The sequence below is a fragment of the Pelodiscus sinensis genome, chromosome 4 (genome assembly GCF_052426305.1).
Source record: "Pelodiscus sinensis isolate ZL-2025 chromosome 4, ASM5242630v1, whole genome shotgun sequence".
NCBI lineage: Eukaryota > Metazoa > Chordata > Testudines > Trionychidae > Pelodiscus > Pelodiscus sinensis.
This window is the reverse complement of record NC_143055.1, coordinates 107,407,903-107,434,102: the sequence shown is the minus strand read 5'-3', so window position 1 is coordinate 107,434,102 and position 26,200 is coordinate 107,407,903. Positions and strand designations below refer to the sequence as shown.

Below are 26,200 nucleotides of genomic sequence, written 5' to 3'. Positions count from 1 at the left end.
GACAGAAATACTTGCATCTAGATCTTCTTACCTTCCTCCTTTGCCAATAAGGAGAAGTTCCTGTGATCACCTGACTCTACAGAAATTTCCTTTCATCACCATCTTTTTTCAAGACCCACTTATAAAATGCTCCCTATTAAAATGTCACACTTTGTGAAGTGATATTTGCACATTTTTCCAATTATTTAGATTCAAAAGCTTTTGTACAGCACTTCTTGAGAACATTATCAAAGGGCTGCAAATCAAATCTAATATTTCATTCGTATTAAGTGGACCAGCTGCAGCTCCCAAATCAATGGCTTTTCATTAGCTCTCATGCCTCCCTCTAACTTCTGAATAAAGTGAGGTGCAAAGAGGGCATAAAATAGCAACAGCTGTATTTTCAGTTTGCTTTTGATATTATCAGGCCTTTTTTTAACTACATAGTTTTATTGTCTAGTAACTAAAGTAATTTCTTTACACTGGTAAACATTTTCAAAGAGTGTTTTAGTGTGAAGGGTCTGTTTCTAAAGGAAAGAGATCAATTTCCTCTGTTAATATTTTAATGTGTGTTTATTTCATGTGTAAAAGCAATGGACAAGCATACTGCAAGGTAGCTGCCAAGTTCATTTGAAATGTCACGATCATTTGTAAAGCCAAATTCATCCTGACTGATTCCTGCTATATTGTAACTTTTTTTTTCTCTGCAGCCAGCATCACACTGATTAACATATCAAAGTTAGTTGATGTTGATCTAATTGTTTCTTTTAGCTTGGCTTTATCTTAGCTATCCAAGAAAAAGAAAATAATTTTCTAAGAACAAAATAAAGTTATAATTTGTAACTATCTAAAAGACAAAACAATAGATTACTGTGAACAACAACTTTTATGGATATCAACCAAAGTGTAAGTTCATCCTAACTTGCTAGATGAATTCACATATAACCCAAAATACTCAGTATAACCTTAAGTACCTATTTCTTTGATGCCACTTCTAGAAAACCCTATCCTGACAAAGAGCTGAATCCTGCAAAGTGATAAGTACCATCAACTCCCCCTGATGTCAATAGGAGCTAAAGGTGCCCCACATCCGGAAAAAGCAAGCTCAAAGTGCAGTTTCCACACAGAGAAAAAAGCTTCTCTTTATTTATGTGTTGCTTTTGCAAACTTTCAGCTACAAACACAACTAAACACAGACTGGATTTTAATTCCAGAGGATCCCAAATGCTACAACTTCCTAATAATCAACAGCTCATTTTACAAGTTCAGTCTATTAGACATTATCTCCATGACTGTTCACATAACACATTCCCTCTTGTTCATGACATGAGCTGTTCTAAACCATTATCACATTACTTACTTCAGTGCAATTATGCAGATGTGCACTGGTATAAATGAGAGAAAACTCACAGTGCTAAAATTATTTCAGCATTACCAATAACCTGTTTCATTATTAAAGTATTTTTATGTCAGCAATTACAAAAGCTATGAAAGGGTCTATAGATGCATCAAGCACTGTGAAGCATGCCTACAATTTTAAGACTCTTTGATATTGAAAGCAATTTAGAGGGCCGCAAGTTATATGCCAAGGATGACTAAACTTTTATCAGAATTTTTTACAGGTCCTTTCCTCCTATAACTCACAGGCAACAAAGAGCAAAAATAAGGCATGCGAGGTGTGCCCTCTGCCCCCAGGAAAAAATGCAAATCAAAATAAAGTAACTGAGTCATCATCTATCCAGTAGAATAATAGATACATTTTCACAAAGCAGACAAAATACTGAGAAAAACATCCATCTGCCCAAAATAAAATCTGACATCTTGCTTCCAAAAGTGAAAACTTACCCGTTTCTCCTCTTCTGCCCCTCTTACCTCGTTTCCCTGGAGGACCTGAAAAAGCAAGCAGTTTCTGGATTGTGATATTACAATTTAATATAATTCTTAACATTTAAAATGCAATTTTTTTTTGACATAGTAGGATTAAACCTACTCAGAATGGGCCAGATTTTGGCCTTCTCCTAATTGGCTGCATAGATATAAGGAACAGTAAGATTCAGATTCACAAATATGAAGGTCACAGTGGACCATTAGCTCATCAAACCTAAACTTCTGTATACCACAATGTAATGAGTCTATAACAGCAACATGGTCTCCCACTGACCCGGAAGAGGAAGGAATCTCTAATACCCATTGGTGGGCAGGTCCAGCCTCACTTAGCCCAGGCCACAGGAAGCCGGGACTAGGAGTATAAAAGCGGAGAGCGATAGCTAGGGAGGCAACAGGGGCTGGAGCAGCAGGAGGCAGCAAGCTCTGCCCCAGGGTCGATGATCACCTGGGAGGCACGGACCGTCCTACCCCCAGGATGAGGTCCACGGCATCAAAATAGGGGCAGGAGTCTGGGTCTGCCCCTGGTTGGGAGCTGCCCCCTGTGGCCCTGGCATACGTCTACTGCAGCTCCTTTATTTTCATGAAAACCTGCTTCTGGGTTCGCATGTGGCCTTTGGTGGCCTGGCTGGCAGCCATCCACCTGTAGACAGTTGCATTCCTCCATTTAGTTCGGAGATTGCGGATGTTGGAGGCATCCCCCCAAACCTGAATTAGGTCCCTGATCTCCGCACTGGACCAGGCAGGCGCCCACCTTTTCCAGCCACTGGCAGGCTCCTGGAAGTTGGCAGACTGGTCCTGGGGAGCGGTGGAGGGCTGGCTGGCACTGGCTGCCTGGCTCATGCTGGGGCCACTGGGTCAGGTGCAGCGACTGCTGACTCTGGGCTAGCAGGCTTGGAGCTGGTTCAGGCACTGTGGCCAGAGTCTACCCCTTTAAGGGCTCTGAGGACAGGGGGAAGGGAGAGGAGTTTTCTTGGTTGTGCCCAGAGTGGCCACCAGTGGTCTACATAGCGCTTATTTTGAAATAGCAATTTTGAAATTGATGCTATTCCTCGTGGAATGAGGTTTACCAATTTCATAATAAGCCTTCTGCTATTTCGATTAAATTTCGAAACAGTGGTTTGGCTGTGTAGACGCTGGTAAAGTTATTTCGAAATAATGGCTGTTATTTCGAAATAACTTTGCTGTGTAGACACACCCTTACAGAAAAAAAACAACAAGTGGTCTGTTAAGCACTTTATAGACTAACAAAACACGTAGATGGTATCATGAGCTTTTGTGGACATCTGAAGAAGACTACATGTTTTGTTAGTCTATAAAGTGCTATCAGATCATTTGTTGTTGTGTTTGTTGTTTTTTAAGTTTGTCTAGTTACAGACTAACTTAGCTACCCTTCTGAAGCTATCAAAATATTAGCATGAATCCACAGGCATTTGCTATTTATGGTTGGGGCTTTTTCATGGCTCGCCTTACTATGAGGTGAACTGAGATGGCTGCCTCAGGTGCCAGACTGAGGAGGGTAGGAGGGGTGCCACTAGGACCCAGAGAATTGAGAACTTTCAAAGTTTTGGCCCAAGCAAGGAGGCATGGGGGCATCATTTGAGCTCCCTGCCTCAGGTGTCAAAATGTTGTGGGCCGGCCCTGGGCTTTTTGTCAGGGTTAGATCTTGTCCTTAGATTCTGTGGAGATAATTGAAAGAAGAATGATTAAATGGAGGACCAGGCATCAGGAGGTTCCATTCCCATTTGCATCAGGTGGTTCCATTCCCATTTCTGCCAACGACTTTCTGTGTGGTTCTGTCAAGTCATTTAGACCAAAATTGCCAAATGTGGCTTGCTGAAGTTAGACGATTCCATATTTAAACATCTAAAATGCAGGGAACTGAATTTTCAAAGATGTTGAACATTTTTTTTCCGTGTCACTAATTTCAATAAGACGTGTTCAGAACATCGGAAAATCAAGCCTCCTTTAAGGGCCTGATCCTACAACACTGGAGTAGAAGGTTTGTCATTGAATTCCTGTGGGGCAGAATTTCACCTAGCAGCTTAAATATGGATATAAGTGCCTGCAAATTTTGTCCTTAACCTCTGTGTGCACCAGTTCTTTCATCTGCAAAATGACAATACAGATAAGGGTACAGTATCACCATCCTTCCTCAAGACATATTGTGAGACTTACTGAAAAAGCACTTCAAAAATATTTGGATCAATAGAGCAATAGGTTTTGTTAGTCAAACATGTAAGTTTCATGGACTCGGACTAAATGCCAGAAATCAAACTTTAATGCAACAATAAATTGTGGCTTCAGAAAAAGAGGATTACAATATTTATTTGAATGAAGCTATTGAAAAAGAGGATATGTGGAGAATTGATTTGCCATCAAGTGTATTTTCCTTGTAAGCCCTCCACATGTGAAACTGCCAATTAATGCCAATGGAAGCTCATGGGACCAGACAAAATATTCTTCTCAGGCAGAGAAAGGGCAGTACATGCCTGAAAAAAAAATAGCTGGCTTAAAACAAACAGCATTGTGCAGCCTCCCCAACACTACTTTTCAGGTTGTACCCTGTTTTTATTATATGCAACTTTATTTTCAAAGGGGCAATGTGGACATAAGTTTCCTCCTCTTTGCACACAAGATTAGAAAAGCAGAGAATTGTCTTGTGAAATTTAGAGAATATGGACCATACTGTTACAGTTTTCGAATTTTATGCCAGTGTATTTTCTTTGGCATCAATTGTTACACTATTGTCAAACTGAAGTAATGCATTAGCAAAGCAAATCCTGTCAGTTTAAAGGTTTTTTTTAAAAAAATTATCTGTAAACCTAAATAAAAGGATCAGAATTTGGTCCCCAGTTTCTACTTTCCTTCCTCTATTAAGTAGTTTTTACATCAGTCCTTACTTGGGCAAACTTCCACTTAAGTCAGATAGTTTGCCCCAGAAAGACCATAGTACAAACTGGGGCCTGACATTTGCAGTGGCTTCCAATGAGCCTTGGCCAAGTTTTGCAAAAGCAGCCTCCCTCCCCATGGATGCTGAAGAGGGATTTATAGTTTTAACTTGAAATGGTGTGAAACTGGAGTCCCTGCTGCTCTGAGATTTTGGGTTCAAACCCAAGAACTGAAAGTGAAACCCTTAGGGAATGAACAAAAAATAAGTTTCTTAAATTGAAGCTTTGGACAGCTGTATTTTATGCTTATATGTAACTCACTTTTGGAGAATCAAGACCCAATGTACATGTTGGACATCTGACATTTCCACTGACTTTATTGGATGAATGCAGGATCAGGTAGATACATAACAACAATAAAATAACAGGCCCAGCAACTTACTCCTTAAAGAGAAACTAATCTATTCGAATATTTCTTCTGGTATCAAATGCAGACCACAACTACGCTGATACTTTGAGATCACTGGATAAAAACGCGGACAAGTGCTAATCGCTGGATACATTCTAATTGTTATTGTAGCTTCACAGTCACGACACTATTGAAGTCTATGGAATTATTCGAAGCAAAATGCAGGACAATGTAGCACTTTAAAGACTAACAAGATGGTTTATTAGATGATGAGGAAGTGGGTCTGGCCCACGAAAGCTCATCATCTAATAAACCATCTTGTTAGTCTTTAAAGTGCTACATTGTCCTGCATTTTGTTTCAGCTACCCCAGACTAACACGGCTACATTTCTATCACTATTCTATGGAATTATTCTGCATTTATGTCAGCATAAAAGAGATCAGAACATGGCCTCTGACCTTTAGCTCCCCGAGCCAGCCTCATTTAGCTGGAGGAACTGCTGCTGAAAGACATGAGACATTCCTCCTTCTTAATTAAAACTTTAGGAACTTTTGTCCTGTCCTGCTCTGACACCATGGTGGCCTTTTAACTGATCCTTGGGATGTGGGAATGTTAGCTGTGAAATAATTGGTAGATCCTTCAGACTTCCACTGGAATGCTGAGTGCCACCAGAGGATACAAAAAGAATACAGAAATTGTTTTATATATGCAATGGATTCCACTTACAAGTATTTATCATGCAGATAGGCCATTATGTTTGGCCCCAATTCAGAAAAGCACTAGCACATTTGCCTAGGTTCATCTCTACATTCAGAAAAGCTCATTAGGAAATGCTTACATGCTCTCTCAAATAGGTATGCATTCCTAAATCAGAGTTGTTAGCATTATCTGATGGTGCCCAGCTACCAAAAGCATTGATCCTTAAATACAAACGTCTGTATTTTTCTCTATTTATAATCTCACAATTAACACAGGGATTTGGAGGAGGTATGGCATAGTGGAGGAGGTGTGTCAATATTTATAAAGCTATATTAAGCATGACAGTTAATTTTAAAGCAATGCAACAGGTTTTCATTCACACCATTTGGTTTGATATACAGTACTCTACATATAGCAAATGTACTGTACTTTCTCACCTTGGATGAAATCCCTGTGGAATATGATCAGCAAATTCTGTGCCGAGTTATATTTCACCCATACAGAGTACTTAAACAAGCCTTGTTTGTTTTAAATGTCTTTTTCAATTTTGAAGTCTCTTTAAAAAAGGCTTTAATCTCAGTGGAATAAACTGTTTTAATGAAGATTAATGATGCCCAATAATAGGCAGTAGGGAACACCATATTACAGTAGCTAAATTCAAGAGCTGCCAACTTGCTGATCTACAGGGTTTCTAGATTTACCTCCAGGTTAGGAGTGTAAGTGAAACATTGTAAAAAACCAGCTCTTGTTCCTTTTTTTTTTTAACCTATTTCACTTTAGAGATATTTAAAAAAAATTGTTCTTGAGGAGACTGTGTATGAGTCCAATTCCTGGACATTTTAATTTTAATAAAATGTTATCAAAATGACAGTTTTTTGCCATTAGAAAAACAAATGAATGTCATTATTTTCCATATACATACACAATTTTGACACATTTTTATAGTGATTATTATTGAATTTTCCATATTTATATAAAAAAAAGCTAAGTAGTTACCTATCTTAATAGTTTTTTCTAATAGAAACCAAACACATCATCATTTTTTTAAAATGCCATAAACCTTAGCTATTCCCAAGTTATACTTTCTATTACTTTTGGTATTACTTTCTGAAAAAGTTTAGCTTTTTAAAAAATCGAGACAAGATCAAATGTAAAAATGCCATACTCCTGCTAAATAATAGCTTTATTTATTTATTTATTATTTGTGTTCTCTAAGACAGTAAATGAAGTAGTGAAAGAGTTACAAATTCACTTGTTCCGCCATGTTCAATGGATTAAGCACAGAACTCCTCTCAATGGTAACTACTGGAGATGTGAGAAAGATGGTGTCTTAAATCGGCAAATCATCATTTGATGCATAAATCACATCAAAACTCTCATGGAAAATTACTTTTCAAAAAGAAGGTATGACTAACATGACTTTCCTCTCTTACTAATCTGGTAAGAGGTCTCAACCACCTTTTCATACTCTCAGAAACCCTCAGTTATAGAGCTCACAGCCAGGATGACTAGCATTTTTTGTCAAGTGTTCAACTGTCTTTCTCTAGTTCATGGGTTCACAACCTCAGTATCACAGGTATGAACATCTGAAACACTCTGCTCTTTCCATATTGCTAAAGAGAAGGATGCTTTTACCTAGCTTAATGAGATAGGATCCTGGTATGGTAAAGGTAACTGTAACTTTCCATATAGATACATTCTCTTGAAAACTTCTTCCACGTTTCTCCATGCCCTTCCAGGGGTTGAGCCCCATTTTTTTTTTTGCAAAACTGGACATTTATCCAGTTTACTCATAAGGGACAAATGCCCAGCTGTGCCAAGAATGTCAGGATGGCAGGGACAGAGCTTAAAAATGGCACTGTCCCAGCCTAAATGGGATGTATGTCTAGACAACATGTCATGTCCAGACATGAGGGAGAAAAGGGGTCTTCAGTCTGAGACTATGAGCAGAAGGCAGGGAGGGCTGGAAGAGGTGGGATCTTGATTCAATCCTGTGCAATGTCCTGTTTTCCCTTTGGGAAAATATGATCACCCTACCAACAAGCCAGTCCTCAGAGTAAAGAAGAGACTTGCATTATTTCAAGGGATCTACTTAATGATTTTCTCCTATAGCTATAGGACATAAGGAGTCATTTCAACAACTAGGAATCCAGGACGAGGATTGGCATAGGAGCCATTATGCTCACAGAAAGATTGCCATATGCAGTTAAACTGGTTTTAAGGTACTAGAACAGCATGAAACAACCTTAAGAAAGAGTAGTGTATCTATATTTATGTGCCCAGAATAAGATTTATGATGTCCTTAACTATTCATTTCCTTGCATTTTGCAAACAATGTGATACGTAACACTGTTGTCATTTATCAGCCTTGACTGGTTTTTGCAACAAAGATTTTTAGTTTTGGAATGACATACATTTTCAAACTGTACATAATGGCTATAAAATCCATTCCTTTTTAATTTTTATTTATTCTCATATTTTCCAGCTCCTAGGTTTGACTCTTTAATAACGGTGTCGATGAACCAGTATATAAACCAGCTTATATACTGCTGCTGTTCTCAAAAGTGGTATTTTATGAATTAAGTACTAATTAATTATACTAATTTATTACATTTAATACCGTAGACCTACATACAAAACTGAGCATCTAGTCAGCTGTCGTCATAGCCATAGTAACCTATGGCAGTGAAACCAGACAACAGATGCTCAGAAAATGGATGCGTCTCACCATAAGAGCTTGAGGAAAATATTAGGAGTATGTTTTTCTTTCCTCATAACTAACTCCAAGGTCAGAAAAATGGCTAAAGTGAAGTCTCCATCACAAATAATTTGTAAGAGAAGGCATCTATGCCTAGCATGTTACAAATGGATCGTAATCAACTACCAATTATGGCTCTCAGTTGGAAGTCAGAAAATCCAAAAAGAAAGAGGGTAGACTTAGGATGACTTGCAAACATACACTTCTCAACAACACAGATTTTCAAAATTAATTTGAAATGGGAGGAAATGGATCACATGGCAGTTGATAGTCATGAAGAATGTGGGTAACTCAGTGTGCTGAGAAGCACAGCATTGACTGAGATGTAAGGTAATGAATTATGGCTGATTTCTTGGAAATTGTTAAAATACCACAGTCAGTTCCTTGGCTCTAATGAGACCTAATGTGACAGTTTTTATATCTATCATTCTTTTTTCCTAAAAAATGTTTCATTATTAGATTTTTTTCCTTCCTCCATTATTCTGGAGACAATTTATTATTAAAGGGGTACATGTTGCATAGAGAGAAATTACTTAGATTTTTGCATAGCATATGAATAGAAACATGTTTGAAAACATTGGCTACTTCCAAAGATTGTATATTAAAAAAAAGATGTTTCTGGTCTAATAAAAAAACATTAGTGTAAACTCAACATTTTGTTCTGCAGAACTCATAGGAACCAAGTGAATATTCTAAACAGTTGGTTCAAATTTAATTATTTAGAATCTGAAAAAGAATCATGAGAGAATGGGGAGAAGGAGCAGAGATTTAATGAAAATTGGGATTTTCTCTTCAGGGTTTTTTTTTTTTTTCCCATGCACATTCTAAAACCAAGACCAGTCTTCTGAGGGAAATAAATCCCACTGACTCATACATCACAACTATTAGGTTGTGATGTACTACGCATTTCTTTGTATGCATTAAATCCCACCGACTGATAGGTCTTCTCCATCAATAAATTCTCTGATTCTATTATCAGTCACCGTCAGCAACCACTTGTCATGCCAAGCTGTTTTGTCATTTGATCAAATAGGACCTGATTCATACATGTGACATGATTTTAAACTTGAACATAGATCTCCAGAAGATTGGTCTGCATTAACTCAGTGCACCACCTGAGAAAAATGGACAGATATGCAAAAGACCCTGTTCACAATCTAGCCATGTCAACTCAGCCCCTGGATGGTTCATCTGTCTGCTCATGCACATAATTCCCACTGAAGTTAATGGGAATTTCATGCTGCTGACACCAAAAGAATACATGTTAAGGTATTTAAAAAGGTAACTACTGCTATTTTTATTTTACAGATCATGATAATTCCTCTTATTGGCTATAAAAGGGTCCAACTACTGTGTTAACTATCTGAGTTTAAATCCAGAGTAAATTTGCTGATATCAGTAGAGTTGTTTCAGTTGCTCAGTGAAGTACAACTTGGCCAACGATAAAGTAGAGAGAAGAAAATGCCCCCACATCCCTTTTTAATCCAAACTGGTCTTTCCACACAGACTTCACCAGGGACAGAAAGCTCTCATCAGCCTTGTCACAAATGTAAACAATTGCAAATTCTATCATCCAATTTGCAAACCATTTCACTGGTTCCCTACTTATTTCAGGATTCAGTTCAACTGCTCTCCTAGATTTCTCTTTGCTAACAGGAAAAAATAATTAGTTGCAGAATGGCATTGAGAACCAAGTAAACTATGCCACAGCTTCCTCACTGTGCCAATAGCCCTTCTATGCTAAAGCCATAGAAGTAAAGCACTGCATGACATTATAGGGAAGGGACGTGCACAGACAAAGGGGCAGAGATGAACATCCTCTGCTGAACGTGATATATATTGCTGTGAAGCATTCCTATGGTATGCACAAAGTGAACTCAAGTTAATGCTGCTGGAATAACTATCCCTTTGTGCTATGTTATTTGCATTGGAATGGTCACAGCACACAACCATCCGCAGCAGCTTGACATCTGAGCAGGGAGAGACAGGGATCTTTACAGTCTTGCTTTCTGGATTTCTTGTCAATGTGAAATCTGAAGGCCACAACCCAATGCTCCCTTTACAATTCTGCTGTTGATCCCTTCCCAACCAGGAGAGTGAAAAGATTTTTAGCTCCAGCAGACACATGGATTTGGGTAATACATATTGTTTTGCAGAAGGAGAACATAAGGGTAGTGAATTTTAAAATATTGCATGGATTTGTTCCAGGCTCTCTCCTATGAACCTTTTCTCTTTGTATTCCCCTCCAAGCTCTCTCAGTTCATTTTAGATAAGCCTTTCTTCTCTACATAATCTCACCACAGCTGGCATTTAGCCTTTTGCTCTATGCTGCCTACAATTTCAGACAGCTCACCTGTACTTCCGTACTTGAATTCCCTATCTCACTTCAAACCTCTGCTGGAAAAACAGCATTCATGGTCTCACATGCAGCACATTTCCTTCTTGACTCACCTGAAATTTTAGTGCTTATCAGGGTTTGGACAGGTCTCAGAGGCAACTATACAACTTGGCTAGAGAAGTATGGAAAATTAATCTGATTCATCCATAGAAAAGTAATCTATCTGACCTATCTGTCTACCTTCATAATGCTTCACAAATTATTGAATGATCAGAACCCAGGTCAATCTAGTACAGTATGTTTACATAAAAGTCCAATCCCTTTTGTGAATGTTGCTAAATTCTTCATGTCAGCAATTTCCTGCAACAAATTCCATAGTCTAGGTATATGTGTGAAAAAGCATTTCTCTTTATCAATTTTGAATTTACTACGTCTCCATTTTGTTGAATGTCCCTTGTTCTTGTGTTATGAAATGGGAAGGACAGAAGTTCCCACTCTGCCTTTTTCCTGTTCATTATTTTATAAACCTTGATTATTATATCCCTTCTTATATGTCTCCTTTCTAAAGTACAAAAGCGACGAGGAGTCCTGTGGCACCTTATAGACTAACTGAAGTGTAGGAGCATAAGCTTTCGTGGGCAAAGACCCACTTCGTCAGATGCATGTCATGCATCTGACGAAGTGGGTCTTTGCCCACGAAAGCTTATGCTCCTACACTTCAGTTAGTCTATAAGGTGCCACAGGACTCCTCGTCGCTTTTGCAGATTCAGACTAACACGGCTACCCCTCTGATACTTTCTAAAGTACACAACTGAAATATTTTCAATTTTTCTTATCAGAGAGATTTTTCCATACCATGGCCTTTTTCTGAACCTGCTCTAATTCTGAAGTGTCCTGTTTGAGATGGGGTGACTGGTTGTAAAAATTAGATGAAGCTGTATCAGTGATTCATATAGAGACATTATTTCTGTACTATTCTCCATCCTATTACTTATATACCCAGCATGTAAGTGTTTTTGACCACAGCTGCATATTTAACAGGTATCCTCTCTGAGCTGTCCAGAAATGGAGCCAGGTTTCTTTCCTGAGTATCTGAGCACCTATGAAATTATGAGGTATACACACAAGGATATAGATTTCTTTCTCCAGTAAACAGGATATGGACTTTGTGTATATGTGCACAGCATGTTGTTTCTGAGGTGGTTTTACTTTGGGAAGGCTAAGCAATGTAGCAGCAACAACATTCAATAAACCTATTAGCATCCTCCACTGTTTCTTAGAATAGGGGGAGAAGAGTGATTAGGTCTGTAGAGTCGAGTCTGTCATTTTTTAAACAAACATTTTTGCTTTTGAGTGATGGTTTTTAAAATAACATGGTTGTAATGTCCAGACTGAAGACCATGTTTACAGAGAAAGCAAGGCAGAAATCCACTGCCGAAAACAATCCAGCTCACGTTCTATAGTCAACTCCATGCATGCTGGGCCAGGAATTTGGGGTTTAGTCAGCACTTTGCTGATTATGCCTGCACTGCATAGTTATTAATAAAGCTCCTGCTACAGCTATGTATCATGCTTTGGCTCTTTGATTTATAAGTGTTTGAAGTAGCTTGGGCCAGAGGCAATGGTTGGTTCTAACATATATCATGATGGGGTAGGCACAATTAACGAACATACAACACTACACACCCACATGACCATTTTTGCAAATACAGAAATAGCTATCATCACCTGTCTGACAAATACGGCTGAGGGACAGCTGAAGTAAGCAGGCATAGCCACTCTATACTAGTAAGGCATGAAAGCCTTCTCATAGTTTCAATTTGCCATTCCATTGTATTATTACCATTGCCATGCCAATAGTTTTCCTTATCCTGATACAAAAAGCATACTATATATGGAGAAAATAACAGAAGTTTCATGTAACTTTTTCAAATACATATTTAATTTTGATGCACTAGTAATAAGATGTTAGGGCCAAATTCTGCCTTTGACTTCAATGGAAACTGCACCAAGATAAATAAGGACTAATTATTTAGTCTTTTTAGGGCTTAAAACTGTGCTCAATATTTTAATATATTTCGGCTGGTGTTTAACATATTACGAGTGATCTAGAGAAATGAACACAGAGCTAGGAATCAGGAATTCTCCACTTCTCGTCCTGGCGCTGCTTTTGATTTGCTGGATGGCTTTGGACAAGTAATTTCACATGCCTGTGTCACAGTTTTATCCTCATTGACATAGGTTACAATAATGCTTTACCTTGATCATTGGTACAAAAAATCTCAGAGTTGTAGCCATATTAGTCTGTAACTTTAAAAACAACTAGTAGTTCTGTAGCATCTTAAAGGCAAACCAAAATATATAGAATCATGAGCTTTTAGAGGCAAAACGCACTTCATTAATTCACCTGAAGAAGTGGGTTTTGCCCATAAAAGCTCATGATTCTATATATTTTGGTCTCTCAGATGCCAAACATGAATTGGTTAGTTTCCTTGCTACAGTACTTGAAGCATGCAAGATCTGAAATGAGTCTGTAATCATCACCATGAAATAGCAACGTTTCAGAAGGTAACACGTAGAAATACCTGGGATACATAAGAGAGGGTAATACTGAGATGTATTAGGTTCCACTGTAGATAAATGTTGACACTTTAGTGCCAAGCAATGTCTTCTCCCTTGGTATAAGCTATTTGGAGTAGGCCTTATCACTGTTACGTGTGTGCATGGTGCTTCACACAAAGGGTCCACGCTGGCTGGAGCATTCATATACTACCACAATATAAATGTTAAATTGCACATAAAAAACTACATTAAAACAACATTGATGATGCAATGTCAAGAACACCAAAGTTAAGAAATGCCAGCATTAAAGCTGCTCATGCAGCTCTCTCCAAGATCCTTGTCCCAATCCATTGCCTGTGCTGATATTCCCAAGAGGGCCAGGGCCAGCTCTTTTTCATTCTGCCTTTGAATGAGTATTCTTCCTTCTCCTTGCCACCTGGATGCTGACAGGGGAACCATAGAGCACAGGAGAGATACACTCCCTGCTCTGAGATCCTATTCCCAGAGCCAGAGAGGCTGTACAGCAGCGGGGAGCAGCAATTGTACAGAAGATAATGCTCAATGCTACCGGTTCTGGGCTGCAGTATGCTCACTCATCTAGGGAAGGAACAGTGCATGTACATTCTGTTCCATGAGGGAGCTGTGAGTCAATGGAGAATGATCAGGGTAGATGATATACTCACAGAATGTAATGGGCAAATTATAACACATTCCTAACTATCATGTAAGAACTATGACCAAATGTGGGTGGCTTTCAAGGAAATAACAAAAGATATCCCTGACACTAATTTTAAGCTTTTGCTCAAAGATTACAAACATTTTTTAAAATGGGCAGAACACTATATCTTTACCTAATCCCATTCTTGGAAATGAATGTATCATTTTTTTGCTGAAGCTTATGCCATCAATATTGCTCATTCATGGCAATGGAAATAAAAGGGAACAGGAGGAACAAATGCCTTAATGTGGGATTTCCAAAAATATTCAGCATATTGGTTGGGAGTTTTATAACTAACTTCAGAGTTAAGCCAACACTAGTGTTTCTGAAAATTCCAGCATCAATGTTTTATTAAAAGAGATAATTTAATGCTCCACTAAGTGCTTTTAAAACAGAAAGTAATGCTCCCAATGTAAATTTTCATGATACTATTCCAACAGATCCCAAACCCGGTTCATCTCCAAAAACTTGCTCCAAACTGGCAAAACCCCATGTTGAAATCACAGTATCTTCCATTAAATTAGAGGGCAGTTTTAGCACCGTTTTAGGCTTCACAATTGTGACAACAGCAAGAAATATTACTTTATATTGTATTTTCCAATATTAAGGTTGCTATTATGCTATATAAATGCAAGATATAAGTGAATTAATTTTTATGCCAGGCTTTCAAAATACACAGACAAAATATTTATTTACGAGATCTAACTCTGTTTTTAAATACGCTTTCTTCTGGATTCAGCAAATTTAGTTTCTATTATTGCTTGTCATCCAGTGGTGAACTAATTTTGTCAGTTTTCTGAACCAACAGAATGTCTTCCCTTCCTTCCCCCCCTCCCCCCCGATTCTCAATTTTCTTGCTTTTATGGGCAAAGCAAGTTTGAGGGGCTAAAAAATACTGAAGCATATATGCTGCTAAGGAGATCTTAGGTAATGCTATCACAGTCTTCAGTAGGAAATATTCATGTTTAAGTGCTGTGCTTTTGGCTAGCAATTTCTAAATATAAGAGACACAAATATTTAACACCCTTTCCCTAAGAAATGTCCTTTTACATTATGGGGTCCAGGTGTCTCTTTTTCTCACATATCTGATCTGCACACTTAACTTTTAGACCACAACTGACAAGACTTTCATGATTAAGGTGACAGATTAAAGTGCTCATTGAATATAGAGGTTTTTTATTTCACTTATGACAGTAGTGCATAGAGTGACAATGAAATATAATACTACAAGATTAAAGGCGGCATGTAAGTCAGTCACACTAATACTGCAACAATCTTGGTCTAACCCACGCATGCTGATCGTCCATGTAAACATAATACTCCACTCTGAGCGGAGCATATTCTTTTCAAAGTTGTGTTCATGTGTCCTTTCTCATTTCTAACATAATAAATAGATCATTTGATGAGGAGCTTAGTGACAGCTGCAGAAGTTAGTTCTAATTACAAAAAAAATAATCAGTGGCTTTGAAACACTTAATAATCCCATATTGCATAACAATGCTGAATGGACATGCAAGACACAAATAGCAAAGAGCTAATAACATTGTCTTGCTTGTGACAAATAAATGCTACAGTTGTTTCACTGATATTCTATGGCAGTAGCACTGAAGCTCCATTATCTACAAAAGAAAAAAAACAAATACATAGGTTTTAAAATGTCTCTTTCGGATTAATACAGAGTGGAGATATAACAATAGGAGTCCCAAAAACAATAAATAGAAAGTCATTTACTATTGATAACTTACATTTCAGAGCCCCAGCTGGCCTATTGTAGTGGTAATGACTTTGGGTCACTAAGAAGATATTTGTTCATAAGTTTGCTAAACGCTAAAAGTCATGAACCAAGTAGAAACACTGGATGTATGACTTATTATAGCAGTCAGAGAGTTATTAACAAGCCACTTCACCTTGAATGGTCCCTTGAAATGTGTTAACTACTTATGATACACAATCCACCCCATCTTGTACTGAGCTGTGCCACTTAAATTTTAGACCATGTCTCCCTCTCTGAGTACATTTCCCAGACCTCAAGGACTCAGAGTCTCTATCATCAGATGGGACCATCATGATCATCCAGTTGGATCTCCTGAATATCCAGGCACAGAACCTGAACACCAGCTCTGAATAAGTTTGAAAGCTTGTCTCTTTGACCAAGAAGTTAGTCCAATAAAAAAAATATTACTTCATCCATCTTGTTTCTCTAATATCCTAGGACCAATCTGGGTACACCACCACCACATATTGTTCATCCTGGCAGAAAGAGGTAAAATGCTTTTTTAATTACTTACAAAATAACATGCGACTCATTCTGAGCCAAACTCTGCTGCTAGGATGCATGGACTTCAACATGAGATGTTGTTGGATATGGACTGCACTATAAATGCTTAGTGAATGTACTACCCTGTCATCCTCAGCTATATTCTCCTGTTCAAGCATTCTCATAAGATTTTCCTGAGGAAAGCCAATCAGTCTATCTTGGGCTCAAGGGAGATTTAAAGTGGATATGCTGGTGGGAAAGATAGGACATTAATTATTTTAACTGTGGACGTGTCTAACATAAGTATAAGCGACTAAAGAAAATTGCAACAGGTTGGGCACAGAATGACACCTCAGAGTTGAATGATGAACATTTTATTGAAAATCTACATAGATTTGTCTTTGGCCAGCAAGTCATTATGATTTTCAAGTGATGGCAAAAATGTTCAAAAACAAACAAAATCCCAATAAAAATGTCATGCTTCAATGCAAGATGTGTTCTACACAATATTCAAAAGGCAGCAAAGGGGTATGAATACTTTCAGCTGCTTGTCTATGACCAGCTGTACCTTCAATAGCTTGGAAACCATCCAGTGAGTAACCAACAGCCAACTGTAACCCCATGTTGAACTTAAAGAACTTAATCCTCTCTATTATTGCCTTTTCACAGGTGGAACCTATGCCCTTTTATTTTATCAAGGTCCTCTGTACGATGAGGAGGAACATATATCTATATACTCTTTCCTCTCATTATGGGTCCAGATTAGCAGAACAAATCTAGTAGCAAAACCCAGTCTCTGATCTATCCTTTTAGACAGCCAGACACAAAAAACCAAAACTAGAGTCTAGCACGTGTATATGTTAATGTACACACACTCTCTCTCTCTCTCTCTCTCTCTCTTTTTCTACTTTAAAGTCAGTTCCTGAAGTTCCTTACTCCATTTTTGATTAATGTGAGTTTTATTGAGTACAACCTCAATAAAATCTAATTTCCTCAAGCTATACTTCAACCTCTGAGAAATTAGTTTAACAGATTTTATTTTTCCAATTATACTTAGAATGATAAATATAACCTAGGATATAATAAAATATTTCATATACCAACTAATTCAATTTCAGAATGAATAAAGAGAAAAAGACATACACAGGAAAATATATGAAAACCTGAAATAATTCCTTTATGATAGCGATATGGCCCAAGCAAATAAATCGTAGCTGAAAAAAATCTTTCCAGTAAGTTACAAACTGGTACTGTATATGCTTTTAAATCTACTGCTAACTCATGTACTGTTTAAAAGAAAGTTATTGTGATAAACCACTAAATAACTACAGTATTTTCCCCATCTACTAATCAGCTCCAGATTAAAAAAACACCCAAAATGGGATTAATAGGAGTTCATTAGTTGTCTGTTCATCTTAATGCCATACAGCTGAATAGTTCTCAGATTGTATCCCTGTCTAACAGTGCATCTGAGTTAGAAACAGATATGAAGGGAACTGGCAAGAGACTTGGGTTCTGTTCCTGGCTCTGCCACTGTCCAGTTGCCTGACATTAAGCAAGTCACTTGGCCTCAATGTGCCTTAGATTCCCATCTGTAAAACAGAAATACTGACCTCCCCTGTCTGAGACAAACTGAAAAGCATTTTATAACAGGTAGGTGTTAACGAAAATGGCTCATTGCCTCCTTCATATGTAGCTTTGCAGCTATCCGGGAACAGACCCACTGGCTATACCTTTCTGGCATGTCTACATTCCCCCATGGTGAGCTATGGAGACCCACCCCAGTGAGCTATGGAGACCCACCTCAGAGATAGCCGCAAAACATCAGGGTATAGAATCTGTTGTATAGGATTTCTGCTGCTTTCTTCGCTCTTTATCCAATATGTAGGGCTAATGTTCTTTATGAGCCCTGTATGCCTTTGTAGAAGCCCCATGAAATGCCTATCCTTCCTAATGCATCCTCAATAAATTAGTTGACTGGGTGTTGCTGTATAAGCAAGTTGATGACCTTAGGTGTCTTTCTAAGAATTCTCTCTAATTTGTCAATGTTTTTGTCATGGTGAATTTACCAGAACTGTAGACATTTTAAAGAAAAAGGGCATATCCTAACTATCCAGTTATTAAAAACTGTCTCATCCTAATACGGTATTTGGACTTGACTATGTAATTGGAGATATCACGACAGTTTAGCATGACATCACTGAAACAATGGGTGAGCAATGTTCCCTCTATTTTTTTTCACCCATGGGCAGAATAAATTGTATTATATGCACCAAGGCATGTGCAGATGTGCACCACCAATAGAAACACATGCTGCTGGCTGTGGGTGCATTGGGTGCTCTGTTAGTCAGGTGGGGAGCACTGGAATCTCTGCTGGGCAGCCACCCAAGTACCCAGGCAAGTCTAGCTTATCTGTGCCTTCGGCAGAACGAGATGTAGAAAGATGTTAGGCCAGCGGTTCCCAACCTTTTCCAGATGGGGACCCATTTTGACAATTCAGGAAGACTTGGTGACCCAAGACAATTCAAAAACTAGGGGAGGAGGGAGGGCAGAGCCACTTGGAGAGACACTTGGTGACCCTTTTGAAATGTAATGGAGACCCATATTTGGGTCCTGACCCATAGGTTGGGAAACCCTGTGTTAGATTATACATTAAATCTAAAGTGTTCTTTAGTGCTATCAAATTCATATAGTAGGGAACTTAAATCTTCTGAATGTTCAATTTATAGGCAATTAAACAGTGTCACTTCACATTTGAATATTCTTCATGGAACATAGAAAGTTACATTCATAACTCCCGTTAATGTTAAACACTAATAAAAATGTCTTATTTTTTAACTTTAAACTAAGGTTTAAAGGTAGCATACAGTCTCTGGATCAAAAAAAAGTCAGAGGATTAATCTAAACTAAGAAATCAAACCATTTTTCTTATGCCTATGCTGCTACAAAACAATCTTACTAGGGACCACAGTACTACTGGACATATTCTGTGTTCTGAGATTCATAAGGTCTTATAAAGCAAAAGGTTGTTTAGCAATAACCACTTCAAAGATACTATGACTGGTGAGATGAACTCATATATTCATGACAAAATATTACCTTGGCAACAACATTTGGAACAATTTAGAGCTTGTTTATCAAACTACTTGGCAAGCCAATTAAAAGGATATTAGAAGGGATGAAATAAAGGTATAGAGTTTTTTCTCGGTGTCAGTTATGAAAAAGCATGTTAAGAGCTGCCAGTGTTCCTCAGACGATAATAGAAGGTCATAATCATCTGCAGAACTCAAGAGTCAAATATCTTTTCTCAATTCAGAACAATATCAATCCTAATTAACACAATACTGGAGTAATCAGCCAAAACCTATCCAACTTCAGAGAATGCTGCAAAACCACATGTTGTTTTGGCCTTTCCACCATAACCGACAACAATAAAATAACATACACACAAGAAAACAAAATGTTCTATAATCTGTGAGAAGCCAAAATCCTTCTATGGCCAACTATGAAAATCTACATAATTATACTTAGTTATTAGACAGAATGATGAAAAGCTTTTCACAAATACAGAGAGTGGCATCAAAGACTACTTGTGTTTCTACAGAATTTGGAGCTTTTAACTATATCAATGTCAATCTCTCAAATGTACTTGCTTGACATACTGGAGAAAGTAAACTAGTAACACTAGAATTTTACTTGAAGGTAATTGAAAAATATTAGTGTTCATTATTTAATATCTTGTCATACTGTCTGCCAAAAGTACATCATTATTCAGTTTAAACACACTTGGTGAAAGACCTGTATTTTACCAGTTGAAAACTGAAAGCCAACATGGTGAATATGAATAATCTGACATGAAGGCAACATACGTAGTAGATATTAAACAGCGTTGGATCTATGTCAGAAGAACAACACTCACCTATTTAAACATACTGTTCAAATGTCTGGTGCATGTGACTGAAATCATTTTGAAACGGAACCAGACAGAATGGCAAAATCCCACAAGTATTTTAAAAGTACATCATAATCAAAGGTGTTGAAAGCTGTCTTAAGATCAAGTGCTTCAGGATGAGGACAGATTAGAAGACAAAAATCTGTAAATGTAACAAGGTTATTTATAACCCTGACAAGATTATGAATGCTTTTACAGCTCTGAAATTTATCACGCAAAGAGCTTTTTGATAGATGGCTATTCAATAATGTAGGTATCACCCATTACAGAAGCATTTGGTGGTGAAAAGGGAGGATTTTTTTGTTTGTTTTTTTGGTCTTGATTGCCTGTGGAACATCACCGCTGACAGACAAAGTCCAGAGTTCTTCCTCAACTGATTCCTTCTCATGGTCCTTACTCAAGCGTTTCTGCTCTTAATTAGATTTTCCTATACTCATTATAGCTATATCCTGCCATATGCCTGCTCCATCACTTATGAAAAGGCAATTACATTACTAAGTGCTAATAATATCCTACCGCCAAACTTTCATCATCCCATTCTTAATAAGGAGGTGATGTTTGCTCACTCAGCAGTAATTTATAAACTAGCCTCTATATAACAATGGCAGAAGGGTTTGATTTAAAGCATCTTTTTTAAAGTATGGAATTAACTCAGGGCTTATAAAATTTCAAGAACATTCACCAAGATTTTACTGTTTTCTCTGGTCCAGAAAATCTGTAAGTTTTAATAAAACAGAATGAATCTAAAAAAGCAGACAAATATATCACGTTGTTTGGGACTCATGAGACTTGTTCCTTTCTTTGCCACTGCCCTGCTGAGTGACTCTGTGCAGGACTTCTTCCTCATCCTGTCAAATTTCCCCATCTCTAAAATGGGAATAGTGATACTCACTTCCTACGTGAATCATTTTGAGATCTATGGGGAAAAAAGCACCGTGTGAAAGCGAGGTGATATTATTATTACTACGGCTCTGCCTGATGTCGGGTATAATGCAAAATACTTAAAACTCCAATGGAAAAAAGTTCTATGCACACAACTCTTTTCTACTTCCTTCACCAATATACACCATGAACACCTAATGGTCACCTTAGGAAGAACCAAGAAAATACAGTCATAGTAAAATCACAAGACAGGATTCACATTTGAAAGTCTGTGTTATGACTTCAGCAACTAGGACATTATTCTTTTGGATCTCATGTTTGGAGCAATATGTATTCCTCAAGCAGCTTTGCCACAATTTATGGGTGTGTTTTCAATTCACTGGCACAAGCATGACTAGAGATGCAGGTATCTCTAGGAGTTCTTCCTTATGCCAAGTCTACACTAAAAGGACAGGTTGAATCAAGATATGCAACTCCAGCTATGTTAATTACATAGTTGGAATTCACGTACCTTGATACGAGTTTTCCCACAGACTCCATGGCGGGAGGCCAACAGGAGCAAATACTCCCGGGGGCTTTGTTACTCCTTGCAGGAGTACCAGCCACTGATGGGGGCACCCTCCGAATTTGATTTAGTGTGTCTTAATGAGACCCAGTAAATCGAACTCCAGAAAATCAATTGTGACAGCATCAATCTTCCCCCAAGTGTAGGAGGAGAACAACTCACTGTGTTTAGACATTTAAAATCATACTGATACTACTGCTAGCTGAACATGTAAAACAGTTTCTTGTTATCCTTGGCAAAATTACAGGTGCATGCTGCCACAAGGCTCATACAAATCTTGTTGATGTACTTGAAATCCCTGCTTATTACAGATTTTTCTCAGTGGAACCAGCAGGTGATTAATGAAATATATCCCAAACTCCTCTAAAATAGATATATCATTCCAAGAATTAAGTTCATTAACATAGTTGCAACTGCTTCAGACAGTGGATCTATTTTATGGATGGTAGCAAGAAGTATATATGCATGTTATTTGGACATAATGCACTGTAAATCTCACCACAGAATTTTTTTCCAGAGTTTTTGCAGAGTCCAAAATTCTGGTTGCTATTATAAGAGAACCAGTCCTTACTGTTCTTATCCCTGCATCATCTGAACGCACAGGGGTAGAAAGTGTTTTATAGGAATCAACAAGGTTCATTTTTCTTGGTAAGGACAGACTGTCTTTTCTAGCCATGAATGGTGGAAGGCCAACTGAATGGCATTTTCAAGAGATGTCTTTACTACTGCAAACAGTAGCACTACTGCTTTTGTCTCCTATATTGTGATTAAACTTTGGTGGTGACATTAATATAGGAGTCTTTCAACTGTTTCAAGCACTTCTGAATACAAAATTAATTAAAGCAGTGGAACAATCTCTAATTTTAAAGAGTAAGTAGATTATAAAATTCATAGACGTGACACAGAAGTACAATAAAGGACTCCATGATAGACTATTTATTCATATTTTACAATATACTTTCTTCAGATATACTTTTAAGAGAATACATCTGTTAACTTTTTATTTCTCTTGTTTTCTCAGTCTCCATTGCATTCAGTTACTAATCCATTAGGGAGACAGCCAGGTTCAATAATTCTAATATCAGTTTCCTCAAACAACTCTCAACAAACAAAAAGAAATAATATAGGACACAAATTTGCCCTCACTGATGCAAGTACAATTCCTATGAAACTCATGTATCTAAGAGTTTAAGTGAAGGCAAAATTTAATTTTAGGTTCCTAAATGTGTGTGTTTGTTTAGTTTTCTTTATTTAATGAAACTTATTGTTTCATTACTGGCTATGAGTTACGAGTGATTTCTTAAGAAACAGAGCAACCTTCAAAACTTCTCTGTCTGAGGAAGCTGGATGCAACAAAATTGTAGATGGGGGATAATTATTATCCCACTAATTGATTTTATATCAGTGGAACCTATTTTCTGAACTATAGCTATTCCTGACTCCCTATATTATTTCATTTACTTTAGTGAGATTAATTCTGATTTACATTAGTTTAAGTAAAAACAGACTCTGACCCTTTAATTCAGGCTGCAAGTGATTGAATTCCTCATTTTTAATTGTGATTTAAATCAGCAACCGAGGAAACTTGATTTAAATCAACAGTTTTAATTTTGTTTTTCATTTGTACTTTTTAGTAAAAGAAAGATTCTCATTTCTTGATAACCATTAAAACATGTTAATTTGCAACCAAATATAGACATCAGTCTAAATTCAGTACTTTTTTTTTGCTAACAAGGAGAATACACTATGTTTATACACATTTATTTAAGTGAATATATATCTTAAGATACATGTATTCAGATTCTGAATTTTTATGTTTTTTATGTTAAAAATGGTGACTAATGCATATTTATTTACTGCATGACTATTTTATTTTACTTGTGATTTGTGCCAACCTGCATTTGGAATTTGATCTAATTTGGAATTAAATTTTAAAAGGACAAGATCAATATTTTAAAATTGTTGTATTAATTAAGTAAGCCTACCTTAAATGAGCTGGATACATAAAAGAGTAGATTTATTAAAACATGTTTTGCATTTAAAAATGATTTATTAAACAAAAATAAAAGACATTATCTGTAGCTAGTGAATTGAACTGATTTGTCTCTGGATAACCATGTCCTGCAAGATTTTAGAAGTAGTAGACCTCATCTTCCCATAACTTATTTTTATTCTTAGCTTGAAAGAGAAAAACAAGTTTTCCTGGTTTTTCCAATTTTCAATCTGTTTTTTAACTTTAAATGAACTAGTCATTGAACTGAACTAGTTAAACAAACTGAAATGAACAAAATACTCTTTTTGCCTCTGAAAAAGAAGGTACTGCTTTCAGAAACTGGTTGAGCACTTGAACACCTCCAGGTGCTTAATCAATGACTTACTATATAATCCATTAAAATAATGTACCTGAAATTTAAAAAAAAAATCAAGTATTACATGTTGGCTGCCTAATTTTAAAAGGAAATGATACAAATGTTCTGTTTGCAAATATCTCAATAAGTTGATACCTACGATAAACCTTCATAGGACTATCATACATGGGCACAATATATCTGATATAATCTTGAACAGTTTAAGACACAGCGTGAGATTTACTCCAGTTTTATACAATTTCTAATACACGAAGGTACACAATATTCATTGTATCAATATATCATAATCACAGGGCACAATCCCACAAATACATACTATTGTTTAGCACAGAGAATATTCCTATTGTGTTAAACGTTGACTTCTGTAGACCTATTTAGAGAATCAAGTACTGCATCTTGTAGTAAGTGTCTGCAGGACTGGGCCTATAGTTAAAGGTTGGAACACCCTGGTCCGGAATCCTGGGGACCTGACCAGTCAACAAGGGATACTGACGGACCAGGAGAGGTCATTCTGGCCCCCCACTGATACCCAGACCAACAGATGGCTTCCCTGCCTGTTCCCCCGCTGCACTGCCCTGCCATAGCAGCTTGCTGCCCTGCCAGAGCCCGTTAGTGCTCCGGCCACCCTGACGCAAGCCCAGCCGGACTCCCATAGCAGGGCTCCTGGACTGTTGGCCTCCTTGCAGCTAGCCCGGCTGGGCTCCCAGTCCATGCAGGACTCCTGCCTCCATCAGTACTCTCTTGTCAAGGACCAGAGAGTCCCAGTTTAGAGAGGTTCAACCTGTACTTTATTTAATCCCTGGATTAAGAAATAATAACAAAATTTATATTTTAATGATGCTAAATGAAAACCTGAAAGAGAACATAACACAAATGTGTATGCAGTATAATTGCCTTATTTCCAAAGTGATTATCTTTTTAAAGAGATTTCTCAGTGAGGTCACTATTTCGCAGCTTAAAACACATTAACACCAACAATGGAAATAGTTGCAAAGTGTTATTCATCATAAAATCTTCTTTCAAGGGCCATATAGCTGCACCACAAGCTCCAGAGACACTGCAATAACTTCCACCAACCCAGATGGCTACGATATGTTTATTTTCACATCACTGACTCTAACTCCCTAACACTACAGGGGGGCCTAAACACTTTATTACAACAAACTGTATTCTTTGGGAGTGTATACCACCATGCTATCAAGGCTGCATGTAAAACTGCAAAGCAGGATTTTATCCTCCAATATCTAAAGCCCTTCTGCAGTTGGGCAAAATGCCCAGCTTGGTAAAATTACAATGGTATGTCATCTTCTATCTCTTTGTTTAAAGTGATGGATTTCATATCAAGTTATTTTGCTGGAGTCAAAAGTAATTTTTTTCCTGGAAGCAAAGTGGAATGGCATGAGGCTGTGTGCCAATTCCAAAGTACTGCAATATGCTTCTGTGGCCATTTTCATTTGTAATATTATATAGTAATTCATATTTTATACCCTGCCAGCACTTTATCCCAAACAGGTGCTCAGATAAATACTTCGTACTGTACCAGACTGAAAGTTAACAAGTCAAGATAGGACTGCAGGAGAAGCATGTGGGAAAACTGTATGTTATGCTTAACAGGACTGTATTCTGCATCAAAGATAACATCCTACTGATCATGGCAATAGTTTCACCAAGTGTCAGTCAAGGTGGTCCTTTTTTAATAGTTCCCAATCCCATCTACATTTGAAAAGAAGCATTTCTGGATTATGTTGATTGTCATCAGAGAAAGGAGTTACTGGGTTTGCTCTAACTCAGGGCTACTTAATTTTGGAAGCCCTAAGGGCCACAATGATACTCTCAGCAGTTGCCGAGGGTCGCAACTTAAGTGTGGTTGCATGTACATGCAAATATATATGCAAATATATGCAACTAGCTTCTTTCACACTGGTGGGTATGAATAC

At 37.6% G+C, this 26,200-nt stretch overlaps 1 long non-coding RNA gene across 1 annotated transcript in view; it reads right to left on the bottom strand.

The window, feature by feature from the left end:
• Positions 1-26,200, bottom strand: part of LOC142829562 (uncharacterized) — a 233,233-nt gene that overhangs the window by 6,877 nt on the left and 200,156 nt on the right. The window contains exon 3 of the long non-coding RNA XR_012904070.2: positions 1,825-1,869. This is a non-coding gene — a long non-coding RNA (uncharacterized LOC142829562). The remainder of the gene's footprint in view (positions 1-1,824; positions 1,870-26,200) is intronic.